Raw genomic sequence first — 23,020 nt, forward strand, 5'->3', positions numbered from 1 at the left:
CTTCTGGCATAGGACTCTAGGCAATGTAATACATCAATATATGTTTGTACATTTCAAATCAAAAGGACCAATACCCAATAAGTCAAGATATATGTGTACATTTCAGATCAAAAGGACCAATACCAATAAGTTAAAAGTGCAAAAATAAATTCTATGCACAGGGCTTGGCGTGACCAGCCGATTGATAGAACCGGGCCAGTTCTACCACCCGTCTAGGTGAAGTCAGGGCCAAAGTGGTGTGTTAGGCAATAGGAACACGGTTGCAGGCTCCTATTGCCCTCAACCACCAGGATCCCTTCCTCCACCGACACAGGGCCGCAACCCACGGCAAACGGGTTGGTGGACCAAATATCCCCCCGGGTCCACTACGGGGGTGTCGGCGAGCTCTTAGCGCTACCCAGCACCCACCACGAGGAGGTGGCTCGCCACGGGTGCCTAATTAAGATGGATGAGGAAATTCTAGTAACGTTACTTCACTAATTCAGCAGACGCTAAACAAAAGCATGACCCAACATTACTCAGCGATAGTATCCTTTTTCAAACTTCATCCAACTACAATTAATATTAACACCATCTTGCTAAAAATCGTTTTGGCATTGTGCAACTCAACTGTATGAAACAAAGTATTCACAAAGGCTTACAACTATTCCAATCAGTTATAGCTGAAGTGCATGGAAAATGATGTCTGAGGTTACCATGCAAACAGCGACTGTCAACATTTCCACACACCCTGTATACGAGGGTTGGCTGAAAAGTTCTCAGCCTGAGTGGTTTTTCTCCACCAGGTAGAGACAGGTGTTTGCCACCAATGAGGACAATCATTTAGTGAATCATAGACACAAGAACTACAAACGTACTAATAGTTTTATCTCAACTACAGCTCTTTTAGTAAACCTACCCTCCGAAATCATCAGAAATGGACAAAACTGAATACAGGGCAGTCATCAAGTACTTGCAAAAGAAAGGGATGTGCCCAACACAGATACATGCTGACATGGTCACCACTCTAGGGGATGATGCTCCTTCATTTTCCACAGTAAAGAAGTGGGCTGCAGAATTTAAGCATGGCAGACAAAGCCTTGATGATGACCCACGCTCAGGAAGGCCTTCAACAGCAACCACTCCAGAAAACATCACGCGAGTGCTCGATATGTTGATGGATGATCGACGATTGACTACTCGACATATTGCTAGTGTAGTGGGCATCTCTCATGAGAGGGTTGAGCATATTATCACCAACGAATTAGGAATGACTAAAGTTTCTGCAAGATGGGTGCCAAAGCTCTTGACAGCAGAACAGAAACGTGTCAGGTTCCAGACGTCCCTTGACAATTTGCGTCGTTTTGAAGCAGATCCCGATGATTTTGTGGCACGATTTGTAACCATGGATGAGACCTGGATACATCACTTTCAACCAGAAACAAAACTACAGTCAAAACAGTGGAAGCATCCTGATTCACCAGATCCGAAGAAAGCCAAGTCTGTTCCTTCAGCTGGAAAGGTGATGGCATCAGTCTTTTGGGATTCCAGGGGTAATCTGCTCATTGATTATCTTGAAAAAGGTCAAACTATCAACGGCAGATACTATGCTGATCTACTGAACCAGTTGCGAGAAGCAGTCAAAGCCAAACGACGAGGGATGATCGCTAAAGGTGTCCTCTTCCACCAAGACAATGCGCCTGTTCACAAATCGGTGGTGGCCATGTCAACAATCCGCGATTGTGGCTTTGAACTCATTGACCATCCTCCTTATTCACCTGATTTGGCTCCTTCTGACTTCCACCTGTTCATCAAAATGAAGAAGGAGCTCGCCGGTCGCCATTTTGCAAGTAATGATGACGTCTTTTCTGCTGTGACTGACTTTTTTAGGGTAGCTGAAGAAGATTTCTTCCTGACCGGGATTCGGGCCTTGCAGCATCGCTGGCAAAAGTGTGTGAACTTGGAAGGGGACTACGTAGAAAAATAAATTACAAACGTGGACTTTGTAACTTTTTTTCACAGTGAGGCTTAGAACTTTTCAGCCAACCCTCGTATGTTGATATGGGGTTTCCTTGTCTACAGCAATAGCTTTCACCCCATGTTTCAAGTTGGATACTTGGTCACTCATTAGGGCAGTCAAAGGAGATATGACCAATGCCACGTGGTGCATTGTCCAGTCCAGCTGTTATAAACGTCATTGTTGAAAGAAGACATTAAACGATAAAACACATGATAACTTCCCTTATAATCACTCAGTATATTTTTACACCATTATCAGAAATATTTCACCGTTATGATGGCGGTATGTAAATATACTGAACATCATTGAAAACGCACCACCTGTAAATTTTGAAATAAGGCAATAGAATCTTTTGGAAATGGAAAATTAATGGTGGGAATTTTGATAATAACACACTAGATCGTAAATAACGCTCTACAGTAAAAAACGGATCGTTCGAACACATCATCGAACACATCACATGAAAACAACAAAATTCATGCACATCACACACGAAGGGCACAAATTGCATGCAGAAAGCATGCTGTTCAGGGGTATAAATGACCTCCGGCACAAAACCGTTCTCATTTTCGCAGTACTTTCGTAAGTAAAGTTTTTTCGCCATGCCAAGATTGTCACCAGAGGAACGAGAACAGGCCTTGGGTATGTTGCAGGTCGGCGCTTCAAGCAGAAACATTGCACGACGATTTTGGTGTCATCATTCGACCATTCTGCGGCTTGCTAACAGATACCAACAAAACAGGAACCAGCAGGGACCGGCAACGCCCAGGTCAGGCACGTGTTACCACCCCTCGTCAAGATCGAGACATTGTACGGCGCCATATTCGGGATCGAACCTTGCCCGCTGCCAGAACCGCCAACGCTGTCCAGGGTCGACGTGGTTTGATCAGCGCTTCCACCGTCCGGGTTACGTTGTCGACGCCCTTACGTTGGACCCATCCTGACTGACAGGCATCGCTGTGAACGCCGACAATGGGCTGAACAGCATCGTGTGTGGTTGTTACGACGTTGGCATGGTGTGGTGTTCTCCGACGAGTCGCGTTTTCACTTGCGAAATGCTGACGGGCGTCTACGGGTATGGCGTCGACGGGGTGAACGTTATCATCAGGATTGTGTTGTGCAAACCGATCGGTGGGGTGGAGGAATCATTATGGTGTGAGGAGGGATAAGTTATCACCACAGAACCGCTCTGATTGTTTGTCGTGGCAGAGTGAATGCCGTTTACTACCGTGACAACATTCTTCAGAACAACGCCGTTCCCTTCTTTCACCAGCATCAAGATCTGCACACATTTCAACATGACAATGCACGAGCCCACACTGCACGTGTTTCGATACAGTATCTTGCTAACAACAACATTCCTCTACTTCATTGGCCTGCATTGTCACCAGATTTGTCACCCATCGAACACTTGTGGGATTACATCGGCCAACGCCTCGCACGTCGTCCGCAGATCAACAACCTTGGGGAACTCGACAATGCCTTGCAGCAAGAGTGGAATGCAGTGCCTCAGGACTTTATTCAGAGACTTATCCGTTCAATGAGGAGACGTTGCACAGCTTGTGTTGCTGCTAACGGAGGTCATACACGCTACTGACTTTCCATTTTGACCCCATCTTTATTTCATTGTCAGCTGCATTAAATCCTCACTGTTTTGCTTGATTGTTTTTTGCTTCTTTTCTTTATCAAACATTGGTCTACACAAATATGTAAACTTTACATAGATTGCTCACTTCTGCTCTCAGAAATCCACAATTTTAGGGGTGGTGCGTTTTCAATGATGTTCAGTATATTTGATTATGGAGCAGACAAGACAGTGATCAACAGCATGAGCATCGATCTGCGCCACTGGGTTACAAAAATGTGACAACAAAGCATGCAAGTCAGACCTGATCACATTACCTCTTACAACAGGCATAGTCGCCTTTTGTGGCAAGTATGGGTTACTAAGGATCTATTCTACCATGGGCCATTTCCCTGTATATTTAGTGTCTGTGTGAAACATATTTTACATATAAAGGGTCTAATACAAAATTCTGATATCGTGGTCATCTAGGCTTGCCGCGGCTTGGATACATTGGTTTCGGGGTCTGTGTGCTAACTCCTACACGTGAGTGAATTTAGTTTTATGTCACACTCAACAATATTCCAGCTGTATCGCGACCGTCTGTAAATAATTGACTCTGGACCAGAAAATCCAGGGATCACCAAAATGAGCATTGATCTGTGCATTTGGGAACCGATGACATGTGTCAACCAAATCAACGAGCCTGACCACCCGATGCCATTACTCTTCTCTTGCGACAAGCATAGTCGCCTTTTTCAAGGCAAGCATGGGTTGCTGAAAGCCTATTCTAACCCGGGACCTTCACAGGTCCCTCCTATACGTACATAAAACAAATGCATTAAAGTTACAGTAAAATACGCAGGCAACACATTTACAATAATTACATTCACGAGTAAGGAATTGACCGATAACGATTACTGTTTGTAGCCTATTGCTGCACAATGAAAAGAATATAAGACCGTGTATTTATCTCGTCTCGTATTAACTGTGGCAACACAAACACATAGACATTCCATATCCTGTTGGGTCCACTGACTTTGGAAGTAGTCTGTGAGCTGGCGCATCTTGCCATAAGCTGGAACCCGATCAGATATCCTCCGAAATAATCTTGACACATCAGCCGGTGGAAGAAATGGGAGCGCTATTAGATTCCTCACAAACTTGTGGATGTCATCACCTTTCATGTAAGATCACCCTCCATGTAAGCTACCTCAAACAGTACATACACATATGAATATGATTATATACAAATATGAATATGAAACGCATAAAGATTATCAAATGTTGTAATGTATTAATATATTGAAGATTGGACGTACCTGTACATCTAGTTCTTGACATTTTCGCCAAACTGCTTATGTCATGTGGAATAAACACCCACGGATACGGATGTCGGATAGAGTCATCCTCGCAGTTTTCCAGGCAGACAGCTCAAATTCATGATTATTGGCTTCTTCGGGAGAACCTCTAGGAAGTGATTGAAAACCTTGACATAATCAGATATCCTTCGCCTTGACACTATAACAAAGACAAGAGGCACCAGCTTAAAGTCCCTGCCAGCCCGCACAAAAGCATGAATCATAAGTAGCTGATGGAACGGCCTTTTGACAATCTTCCAAAGTAGCGTCCATGAACCACTGCGTACTCATACCCAAGCGCTGTAATTGCCGGTCAGTGACAAACACTGAATGCCTCTCGCCTTTGTTTCTTACGTCACCACGCAAGAGGTATTCAGGTAAAAAGTTCTCGTCCAACTAAAAGTGGAAGAAAAGTAAAATTACACAAGAGTTTAAATTATTTAAGAAATATTTGTTAATGTAACTAATTACTATAGTTTTACACAACCATATAAAAAACATGTACCTGAAATTCAAAAGACCTTTCTTGTCGTGGTCATATACATATGTCAGTCCATCGATGATTAGTTTGTTCTGTCGCATTTTTACTCGTTTGTTTAGATTTACCAACTGAATTGTAAATAGATAGATATTTTATTATTGGACGTTTTTATTCGTAACTGTGCTTGTTAGTGGCTGTATCCTCAAAGGGGGTTGAAGTACTGTAAAACTATCGTCCTCCTGCGACGGTACGTAAATCCACAAACATTCAAAGTAATTTCAAACTTTCCACGTTTTTTAATTTTAGAATCAAGTGTCTTTTTACTGTATGGCTAGATTTCCGAAATTGCTGGCGGCTACGGGGATGATGTAGATCCAGCTAGGGTCCATGCTGGTACGAAGAGTACTGTAAGTCCCCATGGTCCCTGGTACGGTGATCTACTTTCATATGTTAGCAATCTATAGCCCATTTTTGTATAGTATTGTCCTCTATTGATGAACTGTTTTACATATAATTACTAGTTTTACATTCTTTTCTGTGATATGCTAGTTGTTTTACTGTCATTTGTTGACAGGTTTTTATAATACACATGTATTCCATTTAAGTGTTTTTTCCCGTCACGATATGGCTGAAATATTGCCGATGTGACGTTAAATATTAACTCACTCACTCGTTTGTTAGCATTCCGAGCATCTACAAACCATGGTGAACGCGCACGCCTGTCCTCTCTCACTTTCCGTGTGAAGTCCTCTGTTACATGGTGGTTACTACCTCGTCCTAACTGATCACGAGCACGCATAAACACTTTGCTCTCATCACTGCTCTTCAAAAACTTAGCAATCACAGGGGATTGAGGATTACGTGGATTTAGACAATGAGCACGCACAATGACATTGTTACTGTTTCTTCATCCATTTCCAGTCTGTCAGTTAAAAAACGATCGCAAAATTTCTTCCGACTGATCCCAGGTTTCCCCCGATGAGCCATGCAGTCGATGAAATAACAGATTATCATGTCGACTTCTAGATTCAAGGTCCTCTAATTTCTCCTCAAGTCCTTTAACTTTGGTCTGTAACTCCACAATCTCCGTCCGAAGTCCGGCGAGTTGCTCGTGCATGTCTGACGCCATGTTGTCAGCCTTTGTGTGCAACGATTCGAAGTTCTTGTCCCTAGCACATTATAGATCATTGAACATTTTTAATGCATCACTGTTCGAATCATTCAATCCTTGATCAACTTGCACTGATCCATCTTACCTGTCTGTAGAGTGGACTGACGGGTGTGAGGTCCTGGGTTCATCTCCACCGACCCGCTCGTCACAAGTAGTGGGCACCCGTGGCGAGCCACCTCCTCGTGGTGGGTACTGGGTAACGCCAAGAGCTCGCCGACACCCCCGTAGTGGACCCGGGGGGATATTTGGTCCACCAACCCGTTTGCCGTGGGTTGCGGCCCTGTGTCGGTGGAGGAGGGGATCCTGGTGGTTGAGGGCAATGGGAGCAGGACCAGTGTTCCTATTGCTCAACACACCACTTCGGCCCTGACTTCACCTAGACGGGTGGTTGAATGGGCCCGGTTCAACCAATCGGCTGGTCATGCCAAGCCCTGTACATGGATTTTATGTCATTGCACAGAATTTGATTTGGAATTGTTTACATTTTAGTCTTGGCTCCCTTTGTTCATAGAATATTATTTGACTTGATTTTTGATTACATGAACTTTGCCTAGAGTCTTATGCCCAGAAGGCGGTGGCTCATGGGCCAATCTGGTGGAACTGTTAATATTTTTAATGTTTCTGCTGGAGTATATCATCCGAGTATCCTTGGTGCTGTAAGCTGGAGGATCGCTTGCTTTAGTATTGTCCTTGTGATACTCCGTGGTGGGTGGGGAGCTCGGATGACGAACCAATATACCAATAATCATGGATTACCAAACCCCTAACAACAAAACAAAACGTCAACTGGAAAATGATGATCAACATCGACCGTCTATACAAATTGATCACTGGCCACGTTTTTTGATTATTGAGACCCTTGACAAGACTCCTTTAAAATTAAATCCCTTTGCAATTTCAAAAGGTATCTCTGGCATTGCAGGTGAGGTAAAAGATATCAAACGCTTGCGATCAGGTTCACTGCTGATTGAATGTAGCAGAAAACAACAAGCTACCAACCTATTATCAACTGATATGTTTGTCGGAGTCCCGGTATTAGTTTCTGCCCACAGAACACTGAATACAAGCAAAGGCATAATTCGAGACCGTGAGCGTCTTCTAGCAGACATGACTGAGCTCGATATAATGTCCGAGATGAAAGATCAAGGAGTATCTTTCGTCAAACGTTTCACAACACGGAAAAATAATGTGACTGTCCAAACCAACACATATCTGTTTTCATTTTCGGCTCCAACACCTCCAAAGTCAATCAAAGCAGGTTACTGCAATCTCAATGTTGACTTACATATTCCAAATCCTCTGCGCTGCTTTAAGTGTCAAAAGTATGGACATGGTGTTAATACTTGCACATTGTCTGTTACATGTGCTCACTGTGCTGAGAATACACATGTGACCGAAGATTGTGACAGTATTCACAAAAAATGTGCAAACTGTTCAGGAAACCATTCCTCCTTTTCGAAAGAATGTCCCATTTGGAAAAGGCAAACGGAAATTAACAAAGTCAAATTTTCCAGGAACGTCAGTTTTGCTGAAGCAAGAAAGATTGTACAATCTACTGAGCACACTGAAACGTACGCCTCTGTCACAAAAACATCTGAAACCTTATCAAAAGGAACAACTACGCCAGTACTAACTTCGTCAAGCTCATGTCAGACTGACCTGACATGGGTAAATTCAGATATTCCTCAGTCTATCTCTCCTGACCTTCCACAGTCTATCTCAGAACAGTCTACTCAGACAGACACAGCTCATAATACACAAAAGACCATACCTCCTTCATCAAAGTCTTCTTCCGATCACAAATCATCATCATCACCATCTCAGTCACACTCAAGGTCTCAATCAACAGCTGATAGTCAGCCACCTGTTAAAAGTAAACCGAAGCCTAAGCCTGATGCTTCGAAACAACAAATTGGCAGAGCTCCAAAAGGGTCACAGAACAAAATTCAATTGTTCAATAAATATGGGTCTCTTGAAGATATGGACGTTTCTGAAAACGTCCATTCTAGGGCACATAGCTTGTCGCCCTCCAAAAGAGTGCGGGGTAGATCCCCAATAAATCCCCCCAAAAGATAGCTTATTCCAATAATATTCTACAGTGGAACTGCAGAGGACTGAGGACTAATTTACATGAATTACAGCTATTAGTCCAAGATTTTACACCTTCAGCGATATGTCTCCAAGAGACATATTTAAAACAAACAGATACATTTGACCTTCGTCAATTTAATGCATATCATTGTTTTTCACCTCCGGGTGATAGGGCCACTGGCGGATCATCCATTCTAGTCAGACAAAACGTTATTCAAAGCCCTGTTTCACTTATTACTAATTTGCAAGCTGTTGCAGTGAGAATTACTTTACATGTAGCGTTTACATCGTGTTCTCTTTATATTTCACCGTCTTTGGCGTTTGCCAAAACTGATATTCAAGCTCTGTATGATCAGCTCCCGAAGCCCTGTATTATAATGGGAGATTTAAATGGCCACAACCCACTCTGGGGTAGTGTAACTACAAACACTAAAGGTAAATTGTTGGAGGACTTTTGTTCTGATAATGATTTATGTATTTATAATGATGGTTCCAACACGTATTTACACCCTGGTACGGGGACCTATTCTGCTCTTGACTTATCATTGACAAATTCAGAACTACTAAATGAATTTGAATGGTCAGTCCACGATGAACTGTGTGGAAGTGACCATTTTCCTACTGTATTAAAACCTATAACTCCATCTGATGTTCCTCCATCTTCAAGACGAAATTTTAAAAAGGCTAACTGGGCTTTATATGAAACACTGTGTGCTGAAAAACTTAAACCTGAACGTTTTATTGACGTTCCAGATGCTATTAAATCTTTTTCTGATCAACTGAACTCCATAGCTGATGAGTATATACCAAATTCCTCTGTAGTTCCACACATAAGAAAACCATGGTTCAACGATGAGTGCAAACAAGCTAGGAAGGCAAGGAAAAAGCAGAGCATTACTTCCGTCGCCATCCCATGGTGCATAATTTAAATAAATTTAAAATTTTAAATGCTAAAGCACGGAGGACTTTTAAACAGAACAAACGCCAATCTTGGCAAAATTATGTATCTAAAATAAATTCTCGGACACCTATGTCCAAGGTATGGAACATGGTCCAGAAAATTAAAGGTAAGGGCACTAAATCTAGTGTCAATCATCTTAAACATGGAGATCAAGTACTTACTGATAAGTCAGATATCGCATATAAACTGGGTGAAACCCTTGCTAAACACTCTTCCTCTTCTAATTATGAACTTAAGTTCCAACAGTATCAAAAACAACAAGAAAAGAAAACTATTAATTTCAACTCAGAAAATGGGGAAGATTATAATGAAACTTTTTCTATTCATGAGCTCCATACTGCTCTTGATCAAGCTCATGATACTGCTACAGGAGCTGATAACATACATTATCAACTCCTGAAGCACTTACCAGAATCCTGCCTAGAAACTCTTCTCAATATTTTTGATGATATTTGGACATCGGGTAACTTTCCTTCATCATGGCGTGACGCCATAGTAGTACCCATACCTAAACCTGGACGTGATCATACGGATCCATCCAATTATCGGCCGATTTCGTTAACTAGCTGTGTTTGGAAGACCATGGAACGCATGATAAATAATCGACTTGTTTGGTACTTGGAAACAAATAACCTTATAACTGATATACAGTGTGGTTTCCGTAAAAACAGAAGTACTGTCGATCACTTAGTGCGTTTAGAATCATTTGTTAAAAACGCACTAATTAATAAACAACATGCTGTGTCTATCTTTTTTTATCTTGAAAAAGCATATGACACAACCTGGAAATATGGTATTTTAAAAGACTTACATGACTTCGGCTTGCGAGGTCGTTTACCTCAATTTATTGCCAACTTTTTAAATAACAGACAGTTTCAAGTTCGAGTGGGTTCTACCCTGTCTGATCATTACAATCAGGATCAGGGTGTTCCACAAGGCAGTATTCTGTCTGTCACACTTTTTAGCATCAAGATAAATAGTTTATCAAAAGTTTTAAACGATTCAATTGATGGATCGTTATTTGTGGATGATTTTAATATTTCTTGTCGTTGTAAAAATATGCATACAATTGAACGGCAACTGCAGCTTTGTTTAAACAAAATAAATAAATGGTGTTTTGAAAACGGCTTTAAATTTTCTAAATCGAAAACTAACTGCATACATTTTTGTCGTAAATATAAACCCCATAAAGACCCTGAACTGTCTCTAGATGGGACGCCCATTAAAGTTGTAAAGGAAGCCAAGTTCTTGGGCCTAATCTCTGATTCACATTTAACTTTTTTACCACATATTAAATCACTTAAAACTAAATGCCTGAAAGCACTTGACTTGTTGAAAGTTGTTTCAAATTCAAAATGGGGAGGGGATCAAGCTACCCTTCTCCATCTCTATCGATCACTAGTTCGTTGTAAACTTGATTATGGCTCAATCGTTTACGGTGGAGCCTGCAAAAGCAATCTTAAGCTTCTTGATCCTGTCCACCATCAAGGTCTGAGACTTTGTCTTGGATCTTTTAGAACTTCACCTATTGACAGTCTCTATGTTGAGGCTGATGAACCTTCTCTTGAGCAGCGCCGTATAAAGTTAGCTTTACAATACATTACTAAATTATACTCTGATCATTCTAACCCTGCATATAACTGTGTTTTCAATCCCCTTTATGAGGATTTATACAACAAAAAGTCTTCTCTTGTCCCGCCTCTGGGACATAGAATTAAACCTTTTCTTTCTGCTGCTGGGATTCAGCTGGAAAACATAGCTCCCTCCCGTCTTCTTTCTTCTCCTCCCTGGCAGTTGGTCAGGCCTCAAGTAGACCTAACATTGACCACATTTAAAACATCAGAGACTAATGAATTACAATATAAGCAAAAATATAATCAATTAAAACATAAATATAGCAATTATAAATCCTTATTTACAGATGGGTCCAAGGATGGTGGCGCTGTGGCTTGTGCCACTGTCATTGGATCCAGAACAATATCTTCTAGATTACCAGATAGTTCTATTTTTACAGCTGAAGCTAACGCCATATTAACAGCTCTTAAATATATTCAAAGACACCCTAAACGTAAACAATATATAATCTATTCAGACTCTCTTTCTTGTCTCCAGGCGATTAAAAATTTATCATATAAACATCCACTTTTAATTGACATTATTGAATTGTATAATAATCTTGCTACTGGCCAATACGACATCGTCTTCTGTTGGTTACCCAGCCATGTAGGCATTTCCGGTAACGCAATGGCCGATCTTGCTGCCAAGGCAGCACTCAACAAATCTGTAACACCACTTCTTATTCCATAGTCTGATTATAAAGCCAGCATTAGAACTTACATCCGTGATCTGATGCAGAAGAAGTGGGACACCCAAGTGGGCATAAATAAATTACATGCAATAAAACCGTATATTGGTTACACCTACTTGGGTTGTCAGTCCAGATTTGAAGAGGTCATCATGCGCCGATGTCGTATTGGCCACACACGATACACACATGAATATTTGTTTAAAGGTGAAGATCCTCCGTTTTGTATCCCTTGTGATGAAAGAATCACAGTCATGCATGTCTTGCTTGACTGTGTGGAATATTCCATCACAAGGGATAACTTTTTTAAATCAAGAACTATGAAGGATCTTTTTAGTAATGTTAGTGCTCATTTAATCATTGCATTTTTAAAAGAATTAGACCTGTTACATGACTTGTAAATAGATTACTATTTTATAATTGGAAGTTGAATTATCAACTTAAGATTGTTAGTGGCTGTATCCTCGAAGGGGGTTGAAGTACCGTAAAATTATTGTCCTCCTGAGAGGGTACGTAAGTCCCAAAACAGTATAAGTCAGATTTAATCTTCCACTTTTTAATCGTAGAATATGTGTCATTTTAAATTGTGGCTAATCTTGGATACAGTCGCCAGCAGCTGAGGGGATGGTGTAAATCCAGCTAGGGACCATGCAGGTAGCAAACGTACTGTAAGTCCCCATGGCCCCTAGTATGGTGATCTACCTTCAGTTGTTGGCGATCTATAGCCTGTTTTTATGTTGTATTGTCCGAATAGTGATATTAGTTTTATCTTTCCACACTAGTTTTAATCCAGATTGTGATATTCTAGTTGTTTTACTGTCCCTCGTTGACAGGTTTTTATAGTATCCATATATTTCATTTCAGTATTTAACGTTCTCGTCACGATATGGCTGAGATATTGCCGATGTGACATTAAATATTAACTCACAAGTAGTGTGCTGAGAAGAAGCAAATAAACTGACCGTCGATCGACATGGAGACCATCCATACTTCGTTTGGAACAATTTGGTTGAATAAACGTATCGATTTTAGCCCGATATTGGGCTAAAGAGATACTCATTATCAGAGCATTCAAAGACACGTATTGTCCATCCGACACATGCGCACGTGCAATACATCAGCATATTATATGTTCTGTAAGGAACCAAGTCAATAATACGAGTTGCGATGCGCACAGAGCGTCATTTCGGTGCTGATGCTTACTCTTATCAGCCCGTTGACGGCATGTAAGAATCCACGCCGATCAGTCGCCCTATGCAGTATCACAAATGTCTCAAAGAATGCACCCACCAATCAATGTTACCAGTTTCGAAAGGTGTCATCATATCTCTCGGTGAGAATGAATCAATGATTGATTATACAGTTACGCAATTTACACTAAAATGATAATGTGTATTTCGTCATTTAAGCTGCTCGCGCATTTCAAACATCTTGGGTTTTGGTTTTCATGCTGGTTTTATATTCATTTCTGTGATATTCTAGTGTTTTTACTGTCCTTTGTTGACAGGTTTTTATATTACACATATATTCCATTTCAGTGTTAAGTTCCCGTCACTGTATGGCTGAAATATTGCCGATGTGACGTTCAATGTTAACTCACTCACTCAACCATCTTGGGATATGCGTCAGCCGTACGAAAGCATTGCAATTGCTGAGATCATTGAGACAAGGGAGTGACGACAGGATACTAAAATGGAAGTCCCAAATGGTATGTGGTTTTAGAGTCGTTCCAGGAGTTGATGGTGTTTCCGAGAATGACGTTTCGATAGAGCATCATATAACTGAAAACGGTATACAAATCTGTAACGAAAATTTGCCATTTGTGATGTCTGTATGTAATATGTTCATGTCATGGTTCAAATGATGTTTAAACTAGGCATGATATCAATATCTATAAACACCGTATACATTACTTTGGAACAAATTTTATTAATGTCTGATTTATGTTTCAGGGAACCGTAGTGACCGGTATCCACGACCCGAGTGCAGAAGATGTCAGTGATGTCGATGTCACTGATGCCAATGTTCAGAGTGTTCAGACTGAAGTCAGTAGTTCAAATGACACTGTCAGCACATGTACTGACCTAGACAAGGAGCGGAGCTCAACCTCCCAAACAACTAATGGAGACTCCCGGCCAGATACTGATGAGGTTGAATCGTTTTTTTCGCCACTGAATGAAGGTGAGTTCAAGTAAAATGTGGTTATGATTTATGCTGCTGAGGACATTTGATATATGAATATGCATTACAGACTGTCACTTACAGTGTATTAGATGTGATGTTTTAAACATTTTGAAATAATACTGTTTTAACTTTCAGACACTTTTAAAGGCTACACAATTGTCTGGGACAACGTGGGCACGGTAGTGAAAGCCAGACACCAGAACACTGAACACCAGAACAAAATGATGCTCTGGGCCCTAGCGTATGCCGCTAAGAACCGAATCCAGACTCTTCACCTGCCAAATGACTGCGATGTGGTGAAAGCGCAGGAAATTCCGCTGGAAGCTTTTCTACCAAGTGCTCAGGAGCTTGAAGAAGGGAGCTGGATAGAATGGACATCATTGTTGGCCGGATTCTTTTTGCCTACATGCCTTGGGTGACCACCCACTTCAAAGCCGTCACCCACATTCCACACAGGTTCGGCAAGGAATCTCCCAAGAAGAGTGAAATAGTAAGTCTAAACTGTAATAATCTCAATTGCACACGCACGCGCACACACACATACACACACACACACACAAAGAACCTGAGAGAGAATTACACATGACTATTTTCATTTTCAGGTGAATCTTGGCGTGTTTCAAGAAAACCCATCAACCCTCAGTATCACCGTAGAAATTCTGAAACACCTTCATCAGTATGTTCCGAAGAGGGATGGGATTTTGAAGACCATTCTATGTTATGGGCTCTCTTGTGAACATCATGATGCCCACAGAGCGAGAATGAACGAGCCCACTCGAACCAAAAGACTGATAGGACCAGAGCCCGCACCACAGGAATTCCACAAAAGGATGGTATTGATGCAAGTTGGTCGAGTTGTTAAGCGTCCGTTTCAGAATTATGATTTTGTCGAACTCAACTTTATGTTCGACTTTTACAGGAAACGCTCATAACTGTGACACTGATTGTTTCAGAACATGATGGATATTCTTTGACGGATCTTCCCAGAATCAGTGGGGGACATTGTCGCATATTCGCGACATGTTTGACCAGAGGAATGTCAAAACTGATGTTGGCGAGTCCTTCAATGCCTCAGGTGACGTCTTGAACTTAACTATATCAGCATTTGTCCTTCTGGCTGCACTGACCATTCTTGGATGTGAAACCTGATCTGGTCATACCAGCATAAGATGAAGAAACCTGATCTGGTCATACCAGCATAAGATGAAGATGACCAATACGAATTATGCTGCTGCAGGACAGGTAAGTAACAACTTTTGTAATGATCAGAATAGGGGTAATATTTCATCGGTACTACATATTCAGTATATTTCAGATTCTAGTAGTTTTGAAAGTTGTGTCTAGATGACATACTTGATGACTTGATGTGAAATCCCATGAAGTCAGTGTACATAATGTAACATAAGTTATACATATGAACTACATCCTCGTAATAGCAGAGAATGTAGTATGTGTTTGGCGTTATACATATCTGATGTTAAGAATATGGCTGTATAACGATATATCATGTTATAGATATCGGGGGCCCAATGATTGAATGCAGCGGTAAGAAGTGCCCTTACAAGTGGTACTACCTGGAGTGTGTGGACATGAATGAAGAGGATGTCCCAGAGGGAAGTTGCTACTGTTGCCCATTATGTGCCCCGGACAAACACTACAAGTACTGCATATGCAAAAAGAACGTCCCCGGAAGTACCATGTTTGGATGCGACAACGACCTTTGTCCACGAGGAAGCTGGTTTCACTTGACCCTTGTGTCACTACAGAACATTCCTGGTACTACATTGGTGCATCAATATTTTCACATGTCATAAGTTATCAAGAATGTATGAAGAAAACAATATATAGGAACTGGTGTGATTCATAATTGTTAACACGTATGATACATAACTGTTACTTTATGTACTTACATTCTTCATAACTTGTGATAAGTATCAGGGAAACAATCTATAGGAATTGGTATGATTAGTAGTTGATAGCACATTTGGATACATAACTATTACTTTATTAACAGATGGAGACTGGTACTGCTGCGAACAATGCAGAGGCACATCCAAAGCCTCCCCTGTAGTGCCCGAGGACCACATGTTTAATTACATTGCGTCCCTCACCTGGTGTGGCCTCATGGACCAAACAAGGAGGGATGCTGTCCGGGCAAACGATGGGCCCGCCATACTCTCCCACTGTCTACATGGTTTGATTCTATTTCACTATCGGAACCACAGCAAATATGTGATACTAGCTCATCGCTTGTTGGCAGGTATGTAACATGTAATGGAGAACAAATATCTCGCTGTAAAGGAGGAGAAAGTACTTACGTTCTATACGTCATGTAGAAATAACTAGTAATTGTAAGTATTCATATTCAACCTAATCCCTATTACCTTTATCTATTACAGGAGTAGCTGGTTGGTTACCTGCCAGGCTGCGGGAGAATCTGACCTGGAACCGGACTGTGACCCTTACAGGCATTTAAGACAGGAACATAGAAATGGACATTGTCAATGAGTTCCTAAAGACACTTCAAACGTAATGCACAGATAATAAATGCTTTCACCTCCACCAAAGTAAGCGACACGTGCATTGTGATGTCCTTTTAGAGAGCCTGTATCCATATTCTTGATACCTATACTTACTTATGATGTTGGATTTTACAATTTTGATAACTGTTCACCTTGCAGATTCACTTAAAGATGCAAGAGGAAACATTTCCGAGGAAACCGTGGCCTGTCATAGTCAGGTTGTGGGGACTGTGTCCGCAGAAACTGACGGAATATACAGCACACTGACAGGCACCCCGACACCTACAGCCAGTAAGAGACAGAAAGAGAAACTGACAAGACAGGATCTGGTGACATTCACTCGCATTTTCCGTGAACATGATTTCTTCAAACTGACGCCTGGCCGTGAGTTTCCAGCTTTCCCACGATTCGTCAAAACATCCTACTCGACTGAAGTTAAAACTGTCATCTCTGGCAGAGATTAAACGCTACATCAATGTGGCTATCCAGCAAGTATGCAGTGGACTTCATATATGTATATACAGAGAGTGATACTGTTACTGTTTGTACATAATATATTGCATTTGTTTACATTTTATTACTGTATTTGAAGGTTTTAGAGTAGAATGTTAGTAATCCCAATAGTCGCATATTACATTTGGCTGAACAATATCAATGTTTGACGTTAATGTCTTGTATCCTCAATGCTGTACATTTCATTATAATTATTTGAAACTTGTGGAAGACACATCTTGTCCGGGTCTAGCCTTATGTCGTATTGTTAGTTTCCTCTTTGAGAGAGTTGTTGGATCATTTTGTATATACATGTGATGTCTACCACAAATCATTCAGGGTTACGTGTTTAAGTCTTGTACATGATTTGTTTATCTGTATATATACACCTGGAAATTAATCAAGCAACACCCCAATTTTTTCTATTGGAGCAACTTTGAAGTGTTCTGACAATCAAAATATGCCGGGTTGATATAGTTTGACACTTTTTTATTCAACAGACGATCTCTGACAAACAACTTAAAGGGAAAAAGTATCAAGACTTTGCTTTATTGCAACGAAATCCAAATTCTTAAAACTGTCTTAAATTCATGAAAAAATGGACACAATTTACTATTCATCCACAGACGTTGTTGTCAGGTGTATTAACACAAATGTCACATGGAAAGAAAGAACAGTCATCTGAGAGTCTGCACACCGACTTTCATCAATATCTAGTGTGTCCTCCCTGCGCACGCACCACCGATTCCAGACGCCTCCTCATTCCTTGGATGAGTCTCCGGATCTGATTCTGGGGGATCCTGTTCCACTCCTCATGCAGGGCAGCCGTCAATTCGTTGAGATTATGGACTGGTGGGTCTCTCTGCCTCACACGACGGCCAATAAAGTCCCACAAATGTTCAATGGGGTTGAGGTCAGGGCTCATGGCAGGCCATGGAATTCTGTCAATTGCATTTTGCCGCAAAAAATCATTTACAGCATGCGCCCTGTGAGGTCTAGCATTGTCGTCCATAAATATGGGTCTCGTTGCCAGAGGATGGTTCTCAAATGAGGTACCACAGCCCTGTCAAGAACCTCCTGTTGGTAACGAACACCGTTAAGGTTGCCACGGATGGTAATGATATCCAACTTGCAGTTCATGGAAATGCACCCCCATACCATAACGGAACCTCCCCCAAAGGCCACAGTCTCCTGGATGTTCCGTGGAGCCATTGCTGTGTTCCTCTGCCTCCAGACCCGAGTACGACCGTCCACCATGTGCAGCAAGAACCGGCTCTCATCTGAGAAATGGACCTTCCTCCAAGAGGCAATGTTCCAGTGCAAACGGTCATTACACCAGGCCAGTCGGGCTGCCTTATGGGCTGGAGACAGTCTGGGTCGCTTGATTGGCCTCCTTGCCCGGTATCCTGCAGCTTTCAGACGATTCCGAACAGTCCTGTTCGAGATGGGTCTCCCTGGAAGCCACTCCTGTCTCAACCGAGAGCTCGAGTCGAAGGACCTGCGCCGTACAAGTCTCAGTAAAGCTCTGTCCTCCCGGACTGTGGTCTTCCTGGGTCTTCCTGGTCTAGGCAGGTCTTTAACTTCATTAGTGGCCCGGTATTTTTTCAAAAGTTTTGAAATTATGGAATGATGTCGTCCGATTTGAGTCCCGATTTGTCTTAGAGACATACCAGCATTCCTCATGCCGATTATTTGCCAACGAGTGGCCTCTGATAATTTCCTACGTGCCATGACATTGAAATGAATGAAAAACCGAATGCAATCGACAACCTGCGCTTGTAAACACCCCAGGGAAAAAGTGCATTTTTCGAAAGTTGAGGTTAAAGCAATGCACGTGCGCTGTGCAAGCTTCACGCGCGTCATATCAACCCATGAAAAGCTCATGCTGTATGTCAATACATCAAAATTGAATAATCAATCATCAAAATTACTTCGTTAAACTTTGTTAAGTTTTTATGTGTCTTTGAATTTGGTGTTGCTTAATTAATTTCCATATGTATAGATTCGTTCATTTATACTGGGTCGTTAATTATGCAATCCATTTTTCTGCTATAGACAGCGATTTCTGCACCCATAGCATTACTGAAGCAATTGATTGTGTGGTACGTATCGTTCCCTTTATGTGCTCTGTGTTGTTCATGAATAAATATACTTGATCCCTCGAACATAAGGCACCCGTGGCGAGCCACCTCTTAATGGTGGGTGCTGGGTAACGCCAAGAGCTCGCCAACACCCCCGTTGTGGACACCGGGGGGATATTTGCTCCACCAACCCGTTTGCCGTGGGTTGCGGCCCTGTGTCGGTGGAGGACGGGAGTCTGGGGGTTGAGAGCACTGGGGGCTTGTGACCGCGTTCCCTTTGCTCAACACACCCTTTCGACCCTTACTTCACTTAGACGGGTGGTTGAATGGGCCCGGTTCAATCAATCGGCTGGTCACGCCAAGCCCTGAGTGTTATAAGGATAAAAGTTTCAAATTTTTACATTACATAATGTAAGTCTTGGCGATGTTTTGGACCCTCGTAATTTCAAATATACACTTTCATGTTTTTGCCTAGAGTCCTATTCCCAGAAGGCGGTGGCTCATGGGCCAATCAGGTGGAATGATTAAACTTTTAATTTTTCTGCTGGAGTATATCATACGGGTATCCTTGGTGCTGCAAGCTGGAGATCCGCTTGTTTTTAGCATTGTCCTTGTGATACTCCGTGGTGGGTGGGGAGCTCGGGTGATGAACCAATAAATACTAACCATGGAATACCAAACCCCTACCAAAAAGACAAAACGTCCACTTGACATTGATTCTGATAATACTGCACACAGATCCACTAAATCAATTGACTACTGGCCGCGCTGTGTCGTAATTGAGACTCTGGATAAGACACCATTGAAACTCAACCCTTTTGCGGTATCTAAGGGAATACAAGGAATTGCAGGTGAAGTAAAAAACATCAGACGCTTGCGTTCAGGTGCTTTACTTGTTGAATGCAGTAAACGGCAGCAAGCCACGAACCTGATGGCGATTGAATCGTTTGTGAACATTCCTGTGTTGGTCTCAGCACACAGAACCTTGAACACCAGTAGTGCGAATAGTGCGAGACCGTGACCACTTGTTTGCTGACATGACAGAATTTGATATCGTGTCAGAAATGAAGGATCAAGGAGTCACTTATGTTAAGCGATTCCAAAGTCGTAGAAATAATGAAACCGTACAAACAAACACATACCTGTTTTCCTTTTCGTGTCCGATTGCTCCAAAATCAATAAAGGCTGGCTACTGTAACATCAATGTGGATACTTACATTCCTAATCCTTTAAGATGCTTTAAATGCCAAAGATACGGCCATGGTGTCAATACATGTAAATCATCGGTTACATGTGCTCACTGTAGTGAGAAAACTCACACGACGGATGACTGCACCAGCACTTTAAAAAAATGTACCAATTGTGAAGGAAATCACTCATCTTTCTCAAAGGAGTGTCCCATTTGGAAACAGCAAATGGAAATCAACAAAATAAAATTTACACAAGACATTAGTTTTGCTGAAGCCAAAAAACAAGTGCAAAAATCTGAACTCAAGGAAACGTATGCTTCCGTATCTCGGTCACCATCTGATACAGCCAAAATAACCAAAATGTCTATAAGCTGTCAAACTAACTGGGCATGGATAAATACCGATTCCCCTCAGATTCTGCCACCCGAAATATCCACTCAGACTGCGGAAGTACTTCCAGAGCCATCCCGTATTCAGGATGCATCTATATCTAAGGCATCTAAATCCCAGTCACATTCTAAATTTGATTTTGAACCAAATGTGAAAGACATTGCAAAGCAGCCAGTGAAATCAAGAAATGTATCTTCACAAAAATGTCAGAGTGGCAGAGCCTCGAAAGGTTCAACAGATAAAATCCAGCTGTTCAACAAATATGGATCGTTGGAGGACATGGATGTGTCCGAAAACATCCCCCACAGGGCACATAGCTTGTCGCCCTCTAGAAAGGCAAGGGGTAGGTCCCCAATAAATCCTCCGAAAAAATAGTTTCTTCAACCATTCTACAGTGGAACTGCAGAGGCCTTAAAAATAACATTCATGAACTTCATCTACTAGACCAGGATATTCAACCATCTGCGATCTGTTTACAAGAAACGTATCTGAGACAAACAGATTCCATAAACTTACGTCAGTTCAACACATATCATTGTTATTCTCCCCCAGGTGATAAAGCCACTGGTGGATCCTCCATTCTTGTAAGACATGGCGTTATCCACAACCCTGTGATGCTCAAAACAAATCTCCAAGCAGTTGCAGTGCGCCTTACTTTGAACATTACACTTACTCTGTGTTCATTGTACATTCCGCCATCATCGACTCTCCTTTTGGCTGATCTTCAATCTCTCTATGATGAACTACCAAAACCATGTGCACTCGTGGGTGATTTGAATGGCCACAACCCACTCTGGGGGAGTACAACCACCAACACAAAAGGTAAAATTCTAGAGGATTTTATTTTAAGTAATGAATTATGTATATTCAATGATGGTACAGACACGTATTTACATCCTGGTACAGGAACATATTCAGCTCTTGATTTGTCAATAACTGACTCCAGCGTACTAAATGAATTTGAATGGTCAGTCCACGATGATCTTTGTGGAAGTGACCATTTTCCTACTTTTTTGAAATCTGTAACTCCATCTGATGTTCCTCCATGTTCAAGATGGAATTTTAAAAAGGCTAACTGGCATTTATATGAGAAATTGTGTCTTGACAAACTTAAACCTGAACTTTTTATTGATGTTCCTGATGCTATTAAATGTTTTTCTGATGAACTGAATTACATAGCTGATGACTGTATACCAAAGTCCTCTGCAGTTCCACATATCCGGAAACCATGGTTTAACCATGAATGCAAACAAGCTAGGAAGGCAAGGAAAAAAGCAGAACATTATTTCCGTCGCCATCCTATGGTGCATAATTTAAATAAATTTAAAATTTTAAATGCTAAAGCACGGCCTACATTTAAACAGAGTAAACGCCAATCTTGGCAAAATTATGTATCCAAAATAAATTCTCGGACACCTATGTTCAAGGTATGGAACATGGTGCAGAAAATTAAAGGTAAAGGTACTAAATCTGCTGTCCATCATCTTAAACATGGAGATCAATTACTTACTGATAAATCAGATATTGCTAATAAACTGGGCGAAACTCTCGCTAAACATTCTTCCTCTTCTAATTATACACCTAAATTTCAGCAATATCAAAAACAGCAAGAAAAGAAAATTATTAATTTCAATTCTGATAATGGGGAAGATTATAATGAAACATTTTCTATTCATGAAGTCCATACTGCTCTTGATCAAGCTCATGACACTGCTACAGGAGCTGATAACATACATTATCAACTCTTGAAGCATTTACCAGAATCCTGTTTAGAGACGCTCTTATCAATTTTTGATGATATTTGGACTTCCGGGAAATTTCCCTCTTCGTGGCGTGATGCTATAGTAGTACCAATACCTAAACCTGGACGTGATCATACGGATCCATCCAATTATCGTCCGATTTCATTAACTAGCTGTGTTTGCAAGACCATGGAACGCATGATAAATAATCGACTTGTTTGGTACTTGGAAACAAATAACCTTATCACAGATATACAATGTGGTTTCCGTAAAAACAGAAGTACCATTGATCACTTAGTGCGTTTAGAATCATTTGTTAAAAACGCGCTGATCAATAAACAACATGCTGTGTCTATCGTTTTTGATCTTGAGAAGGCATATGACACAACCTGGAAGTATGGCATTCTGAGAGATTTACATGATTTTGGTTTGCGAGGTCGTTTGCCTGAATTCATAGCCAAATTTTTAAATAACAGACAGTTTCAA

General features: G+C 41.4%; 1 pseudogene; it reads left to right on the plus strand.

Annotated features, from left to right (window-relative positions):
- The first annotated feature begins 13,758 nt into the window (after positions 1 to 13,758).
- Positions 13,759 to 17,103, plus strand: LOC137281177 (uncharacterized; annotated as a pseudogene).
- The last annotated feature ends 5,917 nt before the right edge of the window (positions 17,104 to 23,020 follow it).

The sequence above is a fragment of the Haliotis asinina genome, chromosome 4 (assembly GCF_037392515.1).
Source record: "Haliotis asinina isolate JCU_RB_2024 chromosome 4, JCU_Hal_asi_v2, whole genome shotgun sequence".
Taxonomy (NCBI): domain Eukaryota; kingdom Metazoa; phylum Mollusca; class Gastropoda; order Lepetellida; family Haliotidae; genus Haliotis; species Haliotis asinina.